The 21820-nt window shown below is 38.2% G+C and overlaps 1 protein-coding gene across 1 annotated transcript in view; it reads right to left on the bottom strand.

Annotated features, from left to right (window-relative positions):
- Positions 1–21820, bottom strand: part of OPHN1 (oligophrenin 1) — a 578606-nt gene that overhangs the window by 80026 nt on the left and 476760 nt on the right. The gene's annotated exons all lie outside the window — the stretch shown is intronic.

Here is a 21820-nt window from a genome sequence, read left to right as displayed (position 1 = left end):
AAACAGGATGGTGGCAGGATACATCAATAAAACCTTTTTTAAATGTTTTAATTTGAAATGATTTTAGACTTACAGAAAAATTGTGATTTATTACAGAGTTTCTGCATAACCTTTATCCAAATTCCCTTACAGTTAACATCTTGCATAGCCATTGTGCAATTATCAAAACCAGGACATTAATATTAGTACAATAATATCTAATCCACAGAATTTACGTAAATTTTGTTAGTTTTAACATTAATATCATTCTTTTATGATTTAGGATATAATCCAGGCCCCCATAAAGCATTAAAGTGTCATGTTACCTTTGTCTTCTCCAGTCTGTGGTAATTCCTTAATCTCTCTGTCTTTAATGACTAAGACTTTCTAAGAGTACTGGTGTGGTATACAGAATAATGATACTCAAGATGTCCATGTGTTAATCCCCAGAACCTGTTAGTATGTTACCTTACATAGAAAAAGAGACTTTGTAGATATGATTAAGATAAGGATTTTGAGGTGGGAATATTATCCTGGATTATCTGGATAGGCCCAATGTAATAACAGGGTACTTATAAGAGAAATACAGGAGATTCAGAGAGAAAATATCATCAGATATCATCAGATATGATGACAGAGGCAAACTTAAGTAAGGGAGACAGTAAGAGTAATAGTGGGAATAAAAATGAGGGAAAGAGAAATTATATGCTTTGAAGATTGAGGAAAGGTCCACAAACCAAAGAATGCAGGAGGTTTCCAGAAGGAGGGAGGTAGGAGGGGGGTTCCAGATGGGGAACATGTGTATACCTGTGGCGGATTCATGTTGATGTATGGCAAAACCAATACAATATTGTAAAGTAATTAACCTCCTTTTTATATTAAAAAAGGATAGGAAAGAGAGACGCAGCATCGTGAACAAATTTTATCCTTTTGACATCCAGAAATATTAAGATAATGAATTTGTTTTAAGTTACAACAGATTATTTTGGGGGGCTCCAAAATCACTGCAGATGGTGACTGCAACCAAGAAATTAAAAGACACTTGCTTCTTGGAAGAAAATTTATGACCAACCTAGATAGCATATTAAAAAGCAGAGACATTACTTTGCTGACAAAGGTCGGTCTAGTCAAAGCTATAGTTTTTCCAGTAGTCATGAATGTATGTGAGAGTTGAACTATAAAGAAAGCTGAGTGCCAAAGAACTGATGCTTTTGAATTGTGGTGTTGGAAAGACTCTTGAGAGTCCCTGGGACTGCAAGGAGATCCAACCAGTCCATCCTAAAGGAAATCAGTCCTGAAATCATTGGAAGGACTGATGCTGAAGCTGAAACTCCAATATTTTGGCAACCTGATGCGAAGAACTGACTCATTGGAAAAGACTCTGATGCTGGGAAAGATTGACGGCGGGAGGAGAAGGGGACAACAGAGGATGGCATCACCGACTCTACGGACATGAGTTTGAGCAAACTCCGGGAGTCTGTGATGGACAGGGAGGCCTGGTGTGCCGCAGTCCATGGGGTCACAAAGAGTCAGACACAACTGAGTGACTGACCTGAACTGAAGTCACAAATTTTGTACTAATTTGTTACAACAACAATAGGAAATTAATATAAATTTTGATGCCTGGAAGTAGTATGCTTCTGTAAAAAGAATACTTAAAAACTATGAAAGTCAAAACTTTACAAAAGGAATCTCCATACTGGCTACATCAAATTACATTCTCACCAACAGTACAAGAGAATTCTATTTTCTCCACACTCTCTCCAACATATATTGTTTGAAGATGCTTTGATGATGACCATGCTAACCTGTGTGAAGTGATACCTCATTGTAGTTTTGACTTGCATTTCCCTAATAATGAGTGATGTTGAGCATATTTTGGGGCTTCCCTATTGGCTTTAGGAAACCATAATTGAAAAAGACACATGTGCCCCAATATTCATCGTAGGACTATTTACAATAGCTAGGGCATGGAAGCATCCTAGATATCCATTGACAGATGAATCGATAAAGAAGTTGTGGTACAGAGAGGCGGTCCTAAGATGGCAGAGGAATAGGATGGGGAGACCACTTTCTCCCTCACAAATTCATGAAAAGAACATTTCAACGCTGAGTAATTTCACAAAAAAAACTTCTGAATACTGGCAGAGGACATTAGGCACCCAGAAAAGCAGATCATTGTCTTCAAAAACAGGTAGGAAAAAATTTAAAAGACAAAAAAAGAGACAAAGGAGGTAGGGAGGGAGCTCCGTCCCAGGAAGGAAGTCCCGTCCCAGGAAGGGAATCTTAAGAAGAGAGGTTTCCAAACACCAGGAAACACTCTCACTGCCGAGTCTGTGGTGAGCCTTGGAAGCACAGAGGGCAACATAACAGGAAGTAAAAATAAATAAATAATTAAAACCAACAGATTACGAGCCCAACAGTAACTCCCCCAGCAGAGAAGCAGCGCAGACGCCTGCATCCGCTACTAGCAAATGGGGGCTGGACAGGGAGGTGCGGACTGCAGTGCTTTTTAAGAATTGGGCCGGAACGCCCTGCGCATAACCAGAGCAAACTAACTTGGACTAGCAAACCAGACTGTGGGATAGCTACCACGCGAAAAGCTCGAACATAAGACACCTCCAGGACCACACACAGAACAAAGGACAGAACAGAAATAGCCAGCTGCAGACCATCCCTCTCTGGTGACAGGCAGCCAGAGCCATAAGGGCTGGAAGGGGGCAATTGCAGCCCAAGAGAAACATTACCTACCAAAATGCAAGCAGGCTTCTTTGCTAACTAAGATTTCTGGGGGTTCTGGACAGTCATCATCTGCCTGAGAAGGGACGCCAGTGGTACACCCAGAAAACTGAGCAGCAGAGGCAGGAAAGGCAATAAATCTCAGCGACTGTGCTCACCAAACACCTGAGCTACTTGGACCTGGGAGGCCCAACCGAATCTGTGCCTCTGAGGGCTACCTGAGTGCCGAGCCTGAGCGGCTTAGACCAGGGAGGTGCATGCAGCCTAAGGCCGGCCTCAGACGGTTCCCAGTGGAGCAATGTAGAGCCTGAGCGGTGTGCGCCGCGAGCAGGGGCAGGCCCAGTGGGTCTGAGACACTGCGAGCACATGCCAGTGTTATTTGTTTGCAGCATCCCTCCCTCCCCACAGCGCGACTGAACAAGTGAGCCTAAAAAAAGAAAAAGTGTCCACCACCGCCCCCCCTGTGTCAGGGCGGAAATCAGGCACTGAAGAGACCAGCAAACAGAAGAAGTTAAACAGAGAGAACCGCCTTGGAATTGACCCCACACTGCCCACACCACCAGAGAAAGGGCCAGATATATATTTACTATTTTTACGATCATTCCTTTTGTTGTTGTTGTTGATGTTGTTGTGTGATTGTTTTTTCTTTTCTTTTTCTTCTTTAACTTTTTTAAAATTTTAAGTCCTCTATTTCTCCTTTATTTTTATAACCTATTATTACTTTTCAAAAAAAACGACCCTATTTTTAAAGCAAATGCCATATATAGTCTTTTTGTGGCTGTTGTTGTTGTTTTTTAATAATTCTTGTGGCTTTGTTTTTTCTTCTTCTTCTTCTTTTCTTTAATATTGTATTTTTGAAAATCCAACCTCTACTCTAGATTTTTAATCTTTGCTTTTTGGTATTGTTATCAATTTTGTACATTTAAAAACCCAATCTTCAGTACCCAATTTTACCTGAGAGTGAGATTACTGGCTTGACCACTCTCTCCTCCTTTGGACTCCCCTTTTTCTCTACCAGTTGGCCTCTGTTTCTTTCCTCCCCCTTCTCTTCTCTACCCAACTCTGTGAATCTCTGTGTGTTCCAGACGGTGGAGAACACTAAGGGAACTGGTTACTGGCTGGATCTGTCTCTCTCCTTTTCATTTCCCTCTTTTATCCTCCTGGCCACCTCTGTCTACTTCCTCCCTCTCCTCTTCCCTGTATAACTCTGTGAACACCTCTGAGCAGTCCAGACTGAAGAGTGCACATAAGGAAGTGACTACTGACTAGCTTGCTCTCTCCTCTTTTGATCCCACCTCATCTCATTCCAGTCACCTCTAACTACCCCGTCCCTCTTCTCCTCTCCATGTAACTCAGTGAACCTCTATGGGTGTCCCTCATTGTGGAGAAACTTTTCATCTTTAACCTAGATGTTTTATCATCAGTGCTGTATAGATAGAGAAGTCTTGAGGCTACTGTAAAAATAAAACTGAAAACCAGAAGCAGGAGGCTTAAGTCCAAATCCTGAGAACATCAGAGAACTCCTGAATCCTGGGAACATTAATCGATAGGAGCTCACCAAACACATACATATCTACACTGAAACCAAGCACCACCCAAGGGCCAACAAGTTCCAGAGCAAGACATACCACGCAAATTCTCCAGCAACACAGGAACACACTCCTGAGCTTCAATACACAGACAGCTCAAAGTCTCCAAAACCACTGACATCTCATAACCCATTACTGGTCACTTCATTGCACTCCAGAAAGAAGAAATCCAGCTCCACCCACCAGAACTCCAACACAAGCCTCCCTAACCAAGAAACCTTGACAAGCCACTGATACAACCCCACCCACAGTGAGGAAACTCCATAATAAAGAGAACTCCACAAATTTTCAGAATATAGAAAGGCCACCCTAAATGCAGCAATATAACCAAGATGAAGAGACAGAGGAATACCCAGCAGGTAAAGGAACGGGAGAAAAGCCCACCAAACCAAACAAAAGGGAAGAGATAGGGAATCTACCTGAGAAAGAATTCCAAATAATGATAGTGAAAATGATCCAAAATCTTGAAATCAAAATGGAATCACAGATAAATAGACTGGAGAAAAGGATTGAGAAGATGCAAGAAAGGTTTAACAAGGACCTAGAAGAAATAAAAAAGAGTCAATATATAATGAATAATGCAATAAATGAGATCAGAAACACTCTGGAGGCAACAAACAGTAGAATAACGGAGGCAGAAGATAGGATTAGTGAAATAGAAGATAGAATGGTAGAAATAAATGAATCAGAGAGGAAAAAAGAAAAACGAATTAAAAGAAATGAGGACAATCTCAGAGACCCCCAGGACAATATGAAACGCTCCAACAGTCGAATTATAGGAGTCCCAGAAGAACAAGACTAAAAGAAAGACCATGAGAAAATACTTGAGGAGATAATAGTTGAAAACTTCCCTAAAATGAGGAAGGAAATAATCACCCAAGTCCAAGAAACCCAGAGAGTCCCAAATAGGATAAACCCAAGGCGAAACACCCCAAGACACATATTAATCAAATTAACAAAGATCAAACACAAATAAATACTAAAAGTAGCAAGGGAAAAACAACAAATAACACACAAGGGGATTCCCATAAGGATAACTGCAGATCTTTCAATAGAAACTCTTCAGACCAGGAAGGAACGGCAAGACATACTTAAAGTGATGAAAGAAAATGACCTACAGCCCAGATTACTGTACCTGGCAAGGATCTCATTCAAATATGAAGGAGAAATAAAAAGCTTTACAGACAAGCAAAAGCTGAGAGAATTCAGCACCACCAAATTAGCTCTCCAACAAATGCTAAAGGATATTCTCTAGACAGGAAACACAAAAAGGGCATATAAACCTGAACCCAAAACAATAAAGTAAATGGCAACGGGATCATACTTATCAATAATTACCTTAAATGTAAATGGGTTGAATGCCCCAACCAAAAGGCAAAGACTGGCTGAATGGATACAAAAACAAGATCCCTATATATGCTGCCTACAAGAGACCCACCTCAAAACAAGGGATACATACAGACTGAAACTGAAGGGCTGGAAAAAGATATTCCACACAAATAGAAACCAAAAGAAAGCAGGACTAGCAATACTCATATCTGATAAAATAGACTTTAAAACAAAGGCTGTGAAAAGAGACAAAAAAGGCCACTACATAATGATCAAAGGATCAAGCCAAGAAGAAGCTATAACAATCATAAATATATATGCACCCAACATAGGAGCACTGCAATATGTAAGACAAATGCTAACAAGTACAAAAGGGGAAATTAACAAAAACACAATAATAGTGGGAGACTTTAATACCCCACTCACACCTATGGACAGACCAACTAAACAGAAAATTAACAAAGAAACACAAACTTTAAAAGATAAAATATACCAGTTAGACCTAATTGATATCTATAGGTCATTTCACCCCAAAACAATGAATTTCACTTTTTTCTCAAGTGCTCACGGAAACTTCTCCAGGATAGATCACATCCTGGGCCATAAAACTAACCTTGATAAATTCAAAAAAGTCAAAATCATTCCAAGCATCTTTTTTGACCATAATGCATTAAGATTAGATCTCAATTACAGGAGAAAAACTATTAAAACTTCCAACGTATGAAGGCTGAGCAACACGCTTCTGAATAACCAACAAATCACAGAAGAAATCAAAAAAGAAATCAAAATATGCATAGAAACAAATGAAAATGAAAACACAACAACCCAAAAACCTGTGGGACACTATAAAAGCAGTGCTAAGAGGAAAGTTCATAGCAATACAGGCATACCTCAAGAAATAAGAAAAAAGTCAAATAAATAACCTAACTCTACACCTAAAGCAACTAGAAAAGGAAGAAATGGAGAACCCCAGGGTTAGTAGAAGGAAAGAAATCTTAAAAATTAGGGCAGAAATAAATGCAAAAGAAACAAAAGAGACCATAGCAAAAATCAACAAAGACAAAAGCTGGTTCTTTGAAAGGATAAATAAAATTGACAAACCATTAGCCAGACTCATCAAGAAACAAAGAGAGAAAAATCAAATCAATAAAATTAGAAATGAAAATGGAGAGATCACAACAGACAACACAGAAATACAAAGGATCATAAGAGACTACTATCAGCAAATATATGCCAATAAAATGGACAATGTGGAAGAAATGGGCAAATTCTTAGAAAAGTACAACTTTCCAAAACTGAACCAGGAAGAAATAGAAAATCTTAACAGACCCATCACAAGCACGGAAATTGAAACTGTAATCAGAAATCTTCCAGCAAACAAAAGCCCAGGTCCAGATGGCTTCACACACCTATCCTACTCAAACTCTTCTACAAAATTGCAGAGGAAGGTAAACTTCCACACTCATTCTATGAGGCCACCATCACCCTAATTCCAAAACCTGACAAAGATGTCATAAAAAAAGAAAACTACAGGCCAATATCACTGATGAACATAGATGCAAAAATCCTCAACAAAATTCTAGCAATCAGATTCCAACAACACATTAAAAAGATCATACACCATGACCAAGTGGGCTTTATCCCAGGGATGCAAGGATTCTTCAATATCTGCAAATCAATCAATGTAATTCATCACATTAACAAATTGAAAAATAAAAGCCATATGATTATCTCAATAGACGTAGAGAAGGCCTTTGACAAAATTCAACATCCATTTATGATAAAAACTCTCCAGAAAGCATGAATAGAAGGAACATACCTCAACATAATAAAAGCTATATATGACAAACCCACACCAAACATTATCCTCAATGGTGAAAAATTGAAAGCATTTCCCCTAAAGTCAGGAACAAGACAAGGGTGTCCACTTTCACCACTACTATTCAACATAGTTCTGGAAGTTTTGGCCACAGCAATCAGAGCAGAAAAAGAAATCAAAGGAATCCAAATTGGAAAAGAAGAAGTAAAACTCTCACTATTTGCAGATGACATGATCCTCTACATAGAAAAGCCTAAAGACTCCACCAGAAAATTACTAGAGCTAATCAATGAATATAGTAAAGTTGCAGGATATAAAATCAACACACAGAAATCCCTTGCATTCCTATACACTAATAATGAGAATGTAGAAAAAGAAATTAAGGAAACAATTCCATTCACCATTGCAATGAAAAGAATAAAATACTTAGGAATATATCTACCTAAAGAAACCAAAGACCTATATATAGAAAACTATAAAAAACTGATGACAGAAATCAAAGAGGACACTAATAGATGGAGAAATATACCATGTTCATGGATCGGAAGAATCAATATAGTGAAAATGAGTATACTACCCAAAGGAATCTACAGATTCAATGCAATCCCTATCAAGCTACCAGCGGTATTTTTCACAGAACTAGAACAAATAATTTCAAGATTTGCATGGAAACACAAAAAAACCTCGAATAGCCAAAGCGATCTTGAGAAAGAAGAATGGAACTGGAGGAATCAACTTGCCTGACTTCAGGCTCTACTACAAAGCCACAGTCATCAAGACAGTATGGTACTGGCACAAAGACAGAAATATAGATCCATGGGACAAAATAGAAAGCCCAGAGATAAACCCACACACCTATGGACACCTTATCTTCGACAAAGGAGGAAAGAATATACAATGGAGTAAAGACAATGTCTTTAACAAGTGGTGCTGGGAAAACTGGTCAACCACTTGTAAAAGAATGAAACTAGATCACTTTCTAAAACCACACAAAAGAACAAACTCAAAATGGATTAAAGATCTAAACATAAGACCAGAAACTATAAAACTCCTAGAGGAGAACATAGGCAAAACACTCTCCGACATACATCACAGCAGGATCCTCTATGATCCGCCTTCCAGAATACTGGAAATAAAAGCAAAAATAAACAAATGGGACCTAATTAAAATTAAAAGCTTCTGCACAACAAAGGAAAATATAAGCAAGGTGAAAAGACAGCCTTCTGAATGGGAGAAAATAATAGCAAATGAAGCAACTGACAAACAACTAATCTTAAAAATATACAAGCAACTTATGCAGCTCAATTCCAGAAAAATAAACGACCCAATCAAAAAATGGGCTAAAGAACTAAATAGACATTTCTCCAAAGAAGACATACGGATGGCTAACAAACACATGAAAAGATGCTCAACATCACTCATGATTAGAGAAATGCAAATCAAAACCACAATGAGGTACCACTTCACACCAGTCAGAATGGCTGCGATCCAAAAGTCTACAAGCAATAAATGCTGGAGAGGGTGTGGAGAAAAGGGAACCCTCTTACACTGTTGGTGGGAATGCAAACTAGTACAGCCACTATGGAGAAAAGTGTGGAGATTCCTTAAAAAATTGCAAATTGAACTGCCTTATGACCCAGCAATCCCACTGCTGGGCATACACACGAAGGAAACCAGAATTGAAAGAGACACATGTACCCCAATGTTCATCGCAGCACTGTTTATAATAGCCAGGACATGAAAACAACCTAGATGTCCATCAGCAGATGAATGGATAAGAAAGCTGTGGTACATATACACAATGGAGTATTACTCAGCCATTAAAAAGTATACATTTGAATCAGTTCTAATGAGATGGATGAAAGTGGAGCTGATTATATAAAGTGAAGTAAGCCAGAAAGAAAAACACCAATACAGTATACTAACACATATATATGGAATTTAGAAAGATGGTAATGATAACCCTGTATGCGAGACAGCAAAAGAGACAGAGATGTATAGAACGGACTTTTGGACTCTGAGGGAGAGGGAGAGGGTGGGATGATGTGGGAGAATGGCATTGAAATATGTATACTATCATGTAAGGAACGAATTGCTAGTCTATGTTCGATACAGGATACAGGATGCTTGGGGCTGGTGCACGGGGATGATCCAGAGAGATGATATGGGGTGGGAGGTGTGAGGGGGGTTCAGGATTGGGAACTCATATACACCTGTGGCGGATTCATGTCAATGTATGGCAAAACCAATACAGTATTGTAAAGTAAAATAGAGTAAAAATAAAAATTAAAAAGAATAAAAATAAAATAAAATTCTTTCCATACTTAAAAAAAAATTGTGGTACATATGCAATGGAATATTACTTAGCTATAAAAAGGAATGTGTTTGAGTCAGTTCTAATGATGTGGATGAACCTAGAACTATTATACAGAGTGAGGGGTAAGAAAGAAAAAAAAATCATATATATATGTTAATATGGAATCTAGAAAGATGATACTGATGAACCTATTTGCAGGCAACAGAGGAGACACAGACATAAAGAACAGACTTGTGGACACATTGGGGGAAGGAGAGGGTGGAACGAATTTAGAGTGTAGCACTAAAATATACACATAACCGTATATAAAATAGATAGCCAGTGGGATTTGATGTATGATGAAGTTCAAATCCAGTGCTCTGTGACAACCTAGAGGGGTGGGATGAAGTGGGAGGTGGGAGGGATGTTCAAGAGGGAGAGGATATATATATACCTATGGCTGATTCATGTTGATGTGTGGCAGAAACCAACACAATATTGTAAAGCAATTGTCCTCCAATTAAAAGTAAAATAAAAACTGAAAAAAATGTGGAAGTTGCTTTGTAATGGGCAGTGAGAAGATGCTGGAAGAATTTAGAGGAGCATGTCAGAAACAGTCTTGATTGCTTTGAACAAACTGTTAAAAGGTGCAAAGTAACAATTCTGCTAGTGAGGGCTCAGAAGTAAGTGAGGACAGTAAGAGTCAGATACAACTGAGCAACTGAGCACATGTTACATCAGTATACATTTTTCTCTACTGTGCTCCTCACTTACTTCTGAGCCCTCACTAGCAGAATTGTTACTTTTGCTAGTGGTTCAGAGTGCCAAAAGATCACAGTATTCAGTTATACAGTGCATGTGTGCATGCTAACTTTCTTCAGTCGTGTCCAACTCTTTGCAGCTCTATGTACCATAACCCACCAGGCCCCACTCTCCATGGGATTCTCCATGCAAGAATACTGGAGTTGGTTGCTGTGCCCTCCTCCAGGGGGTCTGGGGGGCTCATTAAAGAGATGAGGTATGTGACTGTCAACTGGTGCTTGCCAAGAGCATTTGCCATCTGCCTCTGAGAAGACTGAATCCTGTGCTGTTGAAGCTGTTCACCTTCCACACACCCTGAAGGAAGTTCAGGCTGAATAACAGGAATGGGCACTTTGTGTTCCAGGAAAACTGGTGGAACTGGTTTTTAGACAGATATTTTCAGGAACTGAGTTTATGAACCCAATCCTTGCATCTCCTCATAACTAGAAAAACACTACATCCTTTCATGATGACATTAACTCCTTGTGACTAGCAGAAAACATTTTGTGAGAAAAATGCTTGATTGCATGAACTCCCCCTTCACCAAAATCACATATATTGACCTCCCTCCACCTACCTCTTTGGAGCAGTTTCTCAGAGTTATCTGAGGTGCTGTCTCTCAGGCTGCAGTGCTCATTTTGCCTCAGATAAAACTTAATTCACAACTCTGACAGAGTGAATCTTTTTTTAAAGTTGACATGACTCATGGATCCCTTCAGCTATTTCAGTAGAAACCATAATCAGAGAGAGGATGGGCAGCTAAGGCAATTATTTAAGAATGACTTGTGGAGGATCCTCTTGCCAAATTGAATGAATCTCAATGATATACTGGGGGACCCACAAAATGTTGAGGATGTTATACCAATATAAACACTGCCAGCTTACCTAAAAGGGACAGAGATAAGGTGAAATAAAAAGAAGTCTCTCAGATCCCCAAAATTCTACAAGCAAGAAACAGGCTGATAAGATTACTCAGTTTCAAACACACAGCCACTTACAAAATAGGAAAGATGACTAAGAGGGTGGAGCTGCAAGCTGAAAGGATTGAGCCACATTCACAGAGGGTTATTCCAGGTCTTGAGATCTAAAGGGATTTGCCCACTAGACCTCAAGATTACTTGATATTGGTGACTCATCTTTTTCTCTTCCATCTTCTCCCTTTTGGAATGGGAATATCTTTAATTGTTATCCTATACCTATCCTATTACTGTATTTCGGGAGCAAATCCATTGTTTTTTAGATTCACAGGTGAATAGAGAGTAAGGAATTTTACCCTACAGTGAATCACAGCCAGAAACTTATCTTACCCAGCTTGGATGATTCAGATAATGATATTTGGGACTTTTGAGCAGATTATAATTAGGTGAGATTTTGGACTTGAATTGATGCTATAGTCAGTTAAATCTTTTCGGGAGGTTGAAATAAGATTGATGTAAATTTTTTGAGGCCAGAGAGTGAACTGTGGCAGACAGAATAATGACCCTAAAAATGTCCACATCTTAGTACCCCCAAACCTATAAACATGTTAAATTACATGGCAAGATACATACAATTTGTCAGTTATTTTATAGGATTCACTCAACTTGGGTTTTTCTGATGCCTTCTCACGAATATATTTAGGTTAAACATTTTGAAGAAGTGATGCTGAACCCCTCTCAGTGAATCATACTAATATTATAAGATGTTGCTATATCTTATTACTGGTGATGCCAGTAAAGATATTATCTACTGTAAAGACATTATTTTTCCCCTTATCATTAATAGATATCCTGAAGTGAGATATTTGAGGTTATGCATACATCCTGATTCTTGCCACATTTTCACCTGCTATTTTTAGTCTTTGTTGATGATTCACACCCACAAATGACTGCTGCATATATTGTAGTAATTTTCCACTTTGCTCATATCTTGTTTTAAATGATAGTTTATTGTAAGAGCAAGCCATTCTTTCTCCATTGTGTGTGTGCATTTGTTAGTTTATTTTATTCCATGGGCTATAGTCCAGGAATATCCTTGTCTTGTTGCTCAAATATTCCCACTTTGACCACTGGGACCAGTTCCATGTTGGCTCCCATGTTCTTTTATCATATTTCTGTAAATTTTTTTAGCACTTCCTTACTTTTTGGCACCATAAGATATTCCAGTCTCATATTTTTCCGTGTCCCATCCCTGGAAACAGCTATTTTTCCAAGAAGCCCAAGATATTATACAGGAGAATATTATTTAAAAACCAAGGCCTGTGTTCTAAGTGAGTTCATTGCTACTAGAGTGGCATTGCTTCTAGGTATTCTATGAATATACAAATACTTACCTATATTTACTTTTGTATCTATCTGTATATTTGTAAAACATAAGTTTTAAAAACATTGACTGCTTCCATTCTAATTCAATACTACAGTGATAAATTTAGCATTTTTCTTTGCTCATTTGAAATGTTCTTCTTCAATAGCAAGAAATCTAGTTTTCATTATTCATAATATATTTACTTATTTATTTAAACCCACAATGTAAGTATATTAGTTTCAGAGTTGCTAACCCATATCCCTGTGAGCTATATATTTACCAAACAGGGCAGTGTTTGTATAAAGTTCATTTTCATCCTTAGTCGTAAAATATATAGTAGAAATACTGCTTTCCAAAATTAATTTGGCTAGTTCATCCCATCCTTTTCTGTATAGCTATGTTCCTAATTTGTAATATAATTAGGTTGATTTGTTACACTTTATGCTTCACTTTGGGTCCTTCCAACTGTAAGGATGATTTTTTTTTATTTAGTTTGAGTACAAGAAACAATACTATGAGTCTATAAATCAGACCTATGCAAAAAAAAAAAAAAAAAGCCAACATCCATTGGATCATCAAAAAAGCAACAGAGTTCCAGAAAACCATCTACTTCTGCTTACTGACTACACCAAAGCCTTTGACTGTGTGGATCACAACAAACTGTGGAACATTCTTAAAGAGATGGGAATACCAGAACACCTGACCTGCCTCTTGAGAAACCTGTATGAAGGTCAGGAAACAACAGTTAGAACTGGACATGGAACAACAGACTGGTTCCAAAGAGGAAAAGGAGTACGTCCATGCTTATTTAACTTATATGCAGAGTACATCATGAGAAATGCTGGGCTGGAGGAAGCACAGACTGGAATCAAGATTGCTGGGAGAAATATCAATAACCTCAGATATGCAGATGACACCACCCTTATGGCATAAAGTGCAGAAGAACTAAAGAGCCTCTTGATGAAACTGAAAGAGGAGAGTGAAAAAGTTGGCTTAAAACTCAACATTCAGAAAGCTAAGATCATGGCATCTGGTCCCATAATTTTATTCCAAATAGATGGGGGAACAATGGAAACAGTGACAGACTTTATTTTGAGGGGCTCCAAAATCATTGCAGATGATGACTGCAGCCATGAAATTTAAAGACACTTGCTCCTTGGAAGAAAAGTTATGACCAGCCTAAACAGCATATTAAAAAGCAGAGACATCACTTTGCCAACAAAGGTCCATATAGTCAAAGCCATGGTTTTTCCAGTAGTCATGTATGGATGTGAGAGTTGGACTATAAAGAAAGCTGAGCACCGAAGAAATGGTGCTTTTGAATTGTGGTGTTGGAGAAGACTCTTGAGAGTCCCTGGGACTGCAAGGAGGTCCAACCAGTCCATCCTAAAGGAAATCAGTCCTAAATATTCATTGGAAGGACTGATGCTGAAGCTGAAACTCCAATACTTTGACCACCTGATGTGAAGAACTGACTCACTGGAAAAGACCCTGATGCTGGGAAAGATTGAAGGTGGGAGGAGAAGGGGACAACAGAGGATGTGATTGTTGGGTGGCATCACCAACTTTATGGACATGAGTTTGAGTAAGCTCCAGGAGTTGGTGATGGATAGGGAAGCCTGGCATGCTGCAGTCCATGGGGTTGCAAAGAGTCGGACACAACTGAGTGACTGAACTGACTGATGCAAAAAAATGTATAATCAGAGTTGCTCCTCTCTCATTATTGCTGTACTACTGTTATTATCCCATTGTTACCACCCCATACCTGCTGAACCCATGTGTGTGTGTGTGTGTGTGTGTGTGTGTGTGTGTGTGAGTTGTTTAGTCATGTCTGACTCTTTGCAACCCCACAGACTGCAGCCCACCAGGCCCCTCTGTCCATGGGATTCTCCAAACAAGAACACTGGAGTGGGTTGCCATTTCCATCTCCGGCTGAACACCTATAGGTAACCAATTCATTAGGTTCTGGTTTACCTGTCCTGTAAATCCCTTTCACAATAAACGAATCCATTTATATTTTCTTATATCCCTTCCTTCCTTCCTTCCATAAGGGTATCATATTATAGACACATTTCTGCACTCCACTGTTTTGAGTATATAATAGAAAGCATTCCATATGAGGTTTTCATTTAAATTTTTTTAAATATACTTTATTAAAATCAAAAAATGTAAATTCGAGTTGGTTTATATTTTCTAAATTTTTATTTTGAAATAAAATAGATTCACAGGAAGTTGCAAAGATAGTACAGAGAGGTTGCACATTCTGCTCACTCAGTTTCCCCCAAAAGGGGACATCTTACATAACTATACTACAATGGCTAAACTAGGAAAATAACATTAGCACAATGTGTATAAATAGTGCTCTACCATTTTATCACATGTGTAGGTTCATGTACCCACCACCAGAGTCAAGACACCATTCCATTATTTCAAATATCTCTCTCATGCTATCCCTTTATAGTCATACCCACCACCCTCCAACCCTACCATCACCTAAACACTGGCAACCATCAATCTGTTTTTCATCTCTAGAATTTTTTCCTTTTGAGAGTGCTGAGTGGAATTATGCAGTATGTGTCTCTTTGAGATAGGCTTTTTCACTCAGTATAATACCCCTGAGTTCCATCAAACTTGTTGTGTGCATGAAAAATTCACGATTTTTTTTTACTACTGAATAGTATTCTAGAATATGAATTACTGTAATTTGTTAATCATTTATCCATTGAAGGACAATCTGGATTATATCCAGTTTTTGGTTATTACAAGTAAAAATACTATGTATACATCTGTAGAAGTTTTGTGTGAACAAGTTCTCGTTTCATTGAATTAAATGCCCTGGAGGATAAAATGATGGGTTGTACAGCAAGTACTTTTTTTTTTTTTTTCAAAGAAACTTAAGAACTTTTCCAGAATCAATTTGTTCTCACCAGAAGTATAAGAGAGCTCCAGTTTCTGTATACCCTGGTCATATTACTGGTTGTATTGATGCTTTTTGAATTGTGGTGTTGGAAAAGACTCTTGAGAGTCCCTTGGACTGCAAGGAGATCCAACCAGTCCATTCTAAAGGAGATCAGTCCTGGGTGTTCTTTGGAAGGAATGATGCTAAAGCTGAAACTCCAGTACTTTGGCTACCTCATGTGAAGAGTTGACTTATTGGAAAAGGCTCTGATGCCGGGAGGGATTGGGGGCAGGAGGAAAAGGGGACGATGGAGGATGAGATGGCTGGATGGCATCACTGACTCGATGGATGTGGGTTTGAGTGAACTCCGGGAGTTGGTGATGGACAGGGAGGCCTGGTATGCTGCAATTCATGGGGTCGCAAAGAGTTGGACACGACTGAGTGACTGAACTGAACTGAACTGAATGGCTAGTGATCTTGAACATCTTTTGATGTGTTTATTTGACACACATTTATCTTTTTCACATCTTTTGCTCATTTTAGAATTGGATTGTCTAATTTTTTTTCTACCATTGAAATTTGAGAGTTTTTTTGTATATTCTAGTTTTGCTTAGTTGCTCATTCATGTCTGACTCTGTGTGACCCCATGGACTGTAGCCCACCAGGCTCCTCTGTCCATGGAGAGTCTCCAGGCAAGAATACTCAAGCGGGTTGCCATGCTCTCCTCCAGGAGATTTTCCTGACCCAGGAATAGAACCAGGGTCTCCTACATTCCAGGCAGATTCTGTATCAGCTGAGCTAATATTCTAGTTATGAGTCCTTTATCAGACACATGGTTTGTAAATATTTTCTCCATGTCTGTAGATTGGTTTTTTATCTTTATAATTTACAGAGCAAATAATTTTATTTTGATGAAGTTCAATTATCAACGTATTTCTTTGTGCTTTTGTGTAAACACAAAAATCTGCTCAATAAAACTCTTCAATAGGTCCATATATTTCCTCTTATATTATCTTCTAAAAGTTGTATACTTTTGCATTTTTATGTATGCTGATTTTAAGTTAATCTTTCCATAAGATGTGAGTTTTAGGTCAATGTTCACTTTTGTTGCCTATAGATATGAATTGCTCCACCTGGTTCAGAGGTTAAAGCATCTGCCTGCAATGTGGGAGACCTGGGTTCGATCCCTGGGTCGGGAAGATCCCCTGGAGAAGGAAATGGCAACCCACTCCAGTGTTCTTGCCTGGAGAATCCCATGGATGGAGGAGCCTGGCGGGCTACAGTCCACGGGTCGCAAAGAGTCGGACTCGACTGAGTGACTTCACTTTCACTTTCACCATCTTTTATTGAAGATTATCCTTCCTCCTTCTACATGCTTTTGTAACTCTGTCAAAAACAATTTGGCCATACTTTATGAGGCTGTTTGCTTTTTTGGCATTTCTTTTTCTTGGGGATGGTCTTGATTCCTATCTCCTGTAAAATGTCACGAACATCTGTCCATAGTTCATCAGGCATTCTGTCTATCAGATTTAGTCTAGTAGACAATTATATCCACTACTGCGGGAAGGAATCCCTTAGAAGAAATGGATTAGCCATCATAGTCAACAAAAGAGTCTGAAATGCAGTACTTGGATGCAATCTCAAAAATGATAGAATGGTCTCTGCTCGTTTGCAAGGCAAACCATTCAATATCACGATAATCCAAGTCTATGCCCTGACCAGTAACACTGAAGAAGCTGAAGTTGAACGGTTTTATGAAGACCTACAAGACCTTTCAGAACTAACACCCAAAAAAGATGTCTTTTTCATTATAGGGGACTGGAATGCAAAAGTAGGATGTCAAGAGATACCTGGAGTAACAGGCAAATATGGCCTTGGAGTACAGAATGAAGCAGCGCAAAGGTTAATAGAGTTTTGCCAAGAGAATGCACTGGTCATAGCAAACACCCTCTTCCAACAACATAAGAGAAGACTCTATACATGGACATCACCAGATGGTCAACACCAAAGTCAGATTGATTATATTATTTGCAGCCAAAGATGGAGAAGCTCTATACCGTCAGCAAAATCAAGACCAGGAGCTGACTGCGGCTCAGATCATGAACTGCTTATTGCCAAGTTCAGACTTAAAATTGAAGAAAGTGGGGAAAACTACTAGACCATTCAGGTATGACCTAAATCAAACCCCTTATGATAATATAGTGGAAGTGAGAAATAGATTTAAGGGACTAGATCAAATAGACAGAGTGCCTGATGAATTCTGGAGGGAGGTTCATGACATTGTACAGGAGATAGGGATCGAGACCATCCCCAAGAAAAAGAAATGCAAAAGAGCAAAATGGCTGTCTGAGGGGGCTTTACAAATAGCTGTGAAAAGAAAGGAATTGAAAAGCAAAGGAGAAAAGGAAAGATATACCCATTTGAACACAGAGTTCCAAAGAATAGCAAGGAGAGATAAGAAAGCCTTCCTCAATGATCAATGCAAAGAAATAGAGGAAAACAACAGAATGGGAAAAACTAGAGATCTCTTCAAGAAAATTAGAGATACCAAGGGAACATTTCGTGCAAGGATGGGCTCGATAAAGGACAGAAATGGTCTGGACCTAACAGAAGCAGAATATATTAAGAAGAGGTGGCAAGAATACACAGAAGAACTGTACAAAAAAGATCTTCATGACCCAGATAATCACGATGGTGTAACCACTCACCTAGAGCCAGACATCCTGGAACGTGAAGTTAAGTGGGCCTTAGGAAGCATCACTATGAACAAAGCTAGTGGAGGTGATGGAATTCCAGTTGAGCTATTTCAAATCCTGAAAGATGATGCTGTGAAAGTGCTGCACTCAATTTGCCAGCAAATTTGGAAAACTCAGCAGTGGCCACAGGACTGGAAAAGGTCAGTTTTCATTCCAATCCCAAATAAAGGTAATGCCAAAGAATGCTCAAACTACCACACAATTGCACTCATCTCACATGCTAGTAAAGTAATGCTCAAAATTCTCCAAGCCAGGCTTCAGCGATATGTGAACCGTGAACTTCCAGATGTTCAAGCTGGTTTTAGAAAAGTCAGAGGAACCAGAGATCAAATTGCCAACATCCATTGGATCATTGAAAAAGCAAGAGTTCCAGAAAAACATCCATTTCTGCTTTATTGGCTATGCTAAAGGTTTTGATTGTGTGGATCACAATAAACTGTGGAAAAGTCAAGAGATGGGAATACCAGACCACCTGACCTGCCTCTTGAGAAACCTGTATGCAGGTCAGGAAGCAACAGTTAGAACTGGACATGGAACAACAGACTGGTTCCAAATAGGAAAAAGGAGTATATCAAAGCTGTATATTGTCGCCCTGCTTATTTAACTCATATGCAGAGTACATCATGAGAAATGATGGGCTGGAGGAAGCACAAGCTGGAATCAAGATTGCTGGGAGATATATCAATAACCTCAGATATGCAGATGATACCATTCTTATTGCAGAAAGTGAAGAACTAAAGAGCCTCTTGATGAAAGTGAAAGCGGAGAGTGAAAAAGTTGGCTTATAGCTCAACATTCAGAAAACGAAGATCATGGCATCTGGTCCCATCACCTCATGGCAAATAGATGGGGAAACAGTGTCAGACTTTATTTTTGGGGGCTCCAAAATCACCGCAGATGGTGACTGCAGCCATGAAATTAAAAGACGCTTACTCCTTGGAAGAAAAGTTATGACCAATCTAGATAGCATATTAAAAAGCAGAGACATTACTTTGTCAACAAAGGTCCGTCTAGTCAAAGCTATGTTTTTTCCAGTATTCATGTATGGATGTGAGAGTTGGAGTATAAAAAATGCTGAGCACAGAAGAAGTGATGCTTTTGAATTGTGGTGTTGGAGAAGACTCTTGAGAGTCCCTTGGACTGCAAGGAGATCCAACCAGTCCGTTCTAAAGGAAATCAGTCCTGGGTGTTCATTGGAAGGACTGATGTTGAAACTGAAACTCCAACATTTTGGCCACCTCGTGCGAAGAGCTGACTCATCTGAATAGACCCTGATGCTGGGAAAGATTGAAGGCAGGAGGAGTGGGGACGACAGAGGATGAGATGATTAGATGGCATCACCGACTCAATGGACATGAGTTTGTGTAAACTCCAGGGGTTGGTGATGGACAGGGAGGCCTGGAGTGCTGCAGTTCATGGGGTCGCAAAGAGTCGGATGCGACTGAGCAACTGAACTGAACTGAACTGAACTAAACTATGAGGCTATTTATAGATGGTTCTCTTACATCGATGTATGTGTCTATCCATCTGCCAATTTCAGACTGTTTGACTTCTGAAGCAATATAATAAACATTAATAAATCTCCTCATTTTTTATTTTAAAAATTGTTAGCTCTTCTAGTTCCTCTGTGTACATGGATGTGTGTTTATATGTATATATGCATACTATATTGTGTGTGTGTGTATATATATATGTGTGTGTGTGTGTGTGTGTGTGTGTGTGTGTGTGTGTGTATATACACATGTTAGTATAACCTTGTCTCTTTCTGCAAAAAATCTTGCTCAGGTTTTCATATCAATTACCATATATATATATATATATAAAGAAATGAAAACCTTCACTATATTGAGTTTTCTACTCCTTATGTCTTTCTGTTTAAATTTTCTTAAACTTCTTTTATCAGCATTCTATAATTTTCAGCATATAAATCCTATAAATGTTTTCTTAGACATATACCTAAGCATTTCAGTTGTTTTGAGAGATTATAAATGGCACTGTTTTTTAATTTCATTTTTCACATTTTCATTGCTAGTATAAAAATTCAATTGATTTTTGCATGTTGGCCTTGTATCCTGTAACCTTGATATATTCCCTTACTATTTCTGGAAGGTTTTTTTTTTTTTTAATGTCCTCCTTAGAATTTTCTATGTAGACAATCACGTCATTGGCAGGTAGGGACTTATATTTCCTCGTATCCAAACTATGTTTTATTTCCTTTCCTTTTTTTCATTTTTACTTTCTAAAGTTATTTCATTTTTTAAATTGAATTATAGTTGATTTATGTTGTGCTAATTTCAGGTATACCACAAACTGATTCAATTTCATATATATATGTGTGTGTGTGTGTGTGTGTGTATACATATATACATACATATACACTCAAAATATTGACTATAGTTCTCTGTGCTATAATGTGCATATGTTAATCTCAAATTCCTAATTTATCCCTCTCCCACCCTTTCCCCTAAATTCCATTCCTATAAGGAATAGCAGTGACAAGAGCAAACATTCTCATGTTATTCTCAATCTTATATGAAAAGTATTCAACAAATCACCATTAAGTATGATGTTAGCTACAGGGTTTTCTTTAAGATGTTCTTTACCAAGCTGAGGTGATTATTTCCTATTCCTAGTTTGTTGAGGATTTTGTGTGTGTGTGTGTGTGTGTGTGTGTGTGTGTGTGTGTTTACAAATGTGTGGTAATTTTTTCAAGTACATATTCTGCATAAATTTATGTAACTAACATGTTTTTGTGATTTTGCTTCTTCAGCCTGTTAATATATAAAATGATTCATTTTAAAATCAACTGAACCACCTTGCATTCCTGGAATGAACTCCATTTTATCATGGTGTATAGTTTTGGTTTTTTAGTTTTTATGAATTATATCTTCATACTATTAATGATATTTGCACTTATATTTATGAGGGATATTATTAGTCTATAATTTTCTATAACTTTCTTTTCTCTATATCATTTTTATTTCTGGTTTTGATGTCAGACAATACTGCCTTTATACAATGATTTGGGAAGTATTTTCTCCTATTCTGCTTTCCAGGAGATATTTTGCATAATTCATGCTAATTTTTTATTTAAATTTTTGGTATAATTCTCCAGTAAAACAATCCAGGCCTAATAATTTCTTTTTCAGGTATTATTTAAATATGAATTCAATATGCTTAGTAGTTTTAGGGCTATTCAAATATTCTATTTCATATTGAGTGAGTTGTAGTACTTTTTACTTTTTAAGGAACTCATCCATATCATCTAAGTTACCAAAGTTATGTGTATAGAACTGTTCATATTATTCTTTTATTATCCTTTCCAGATTC

Source organism: Capra hircus (assembly GCF_001704415.2).
Source record: "Capra hircus breed San Clemente chromosome X unlocalized genomic scaffold, ASM170441v1, whole genome shotgun sequence".
Classification (NCBI taxonomy): domain Eukaryota; kingdom Metazoa; phylum Chordata; class Mammalia; order Artiodactyla; family Bovidae; genus Capra; species Capra hircus.
This window is presented reverse-complemented; position numbering and strand designations above follow the sequence as displayed.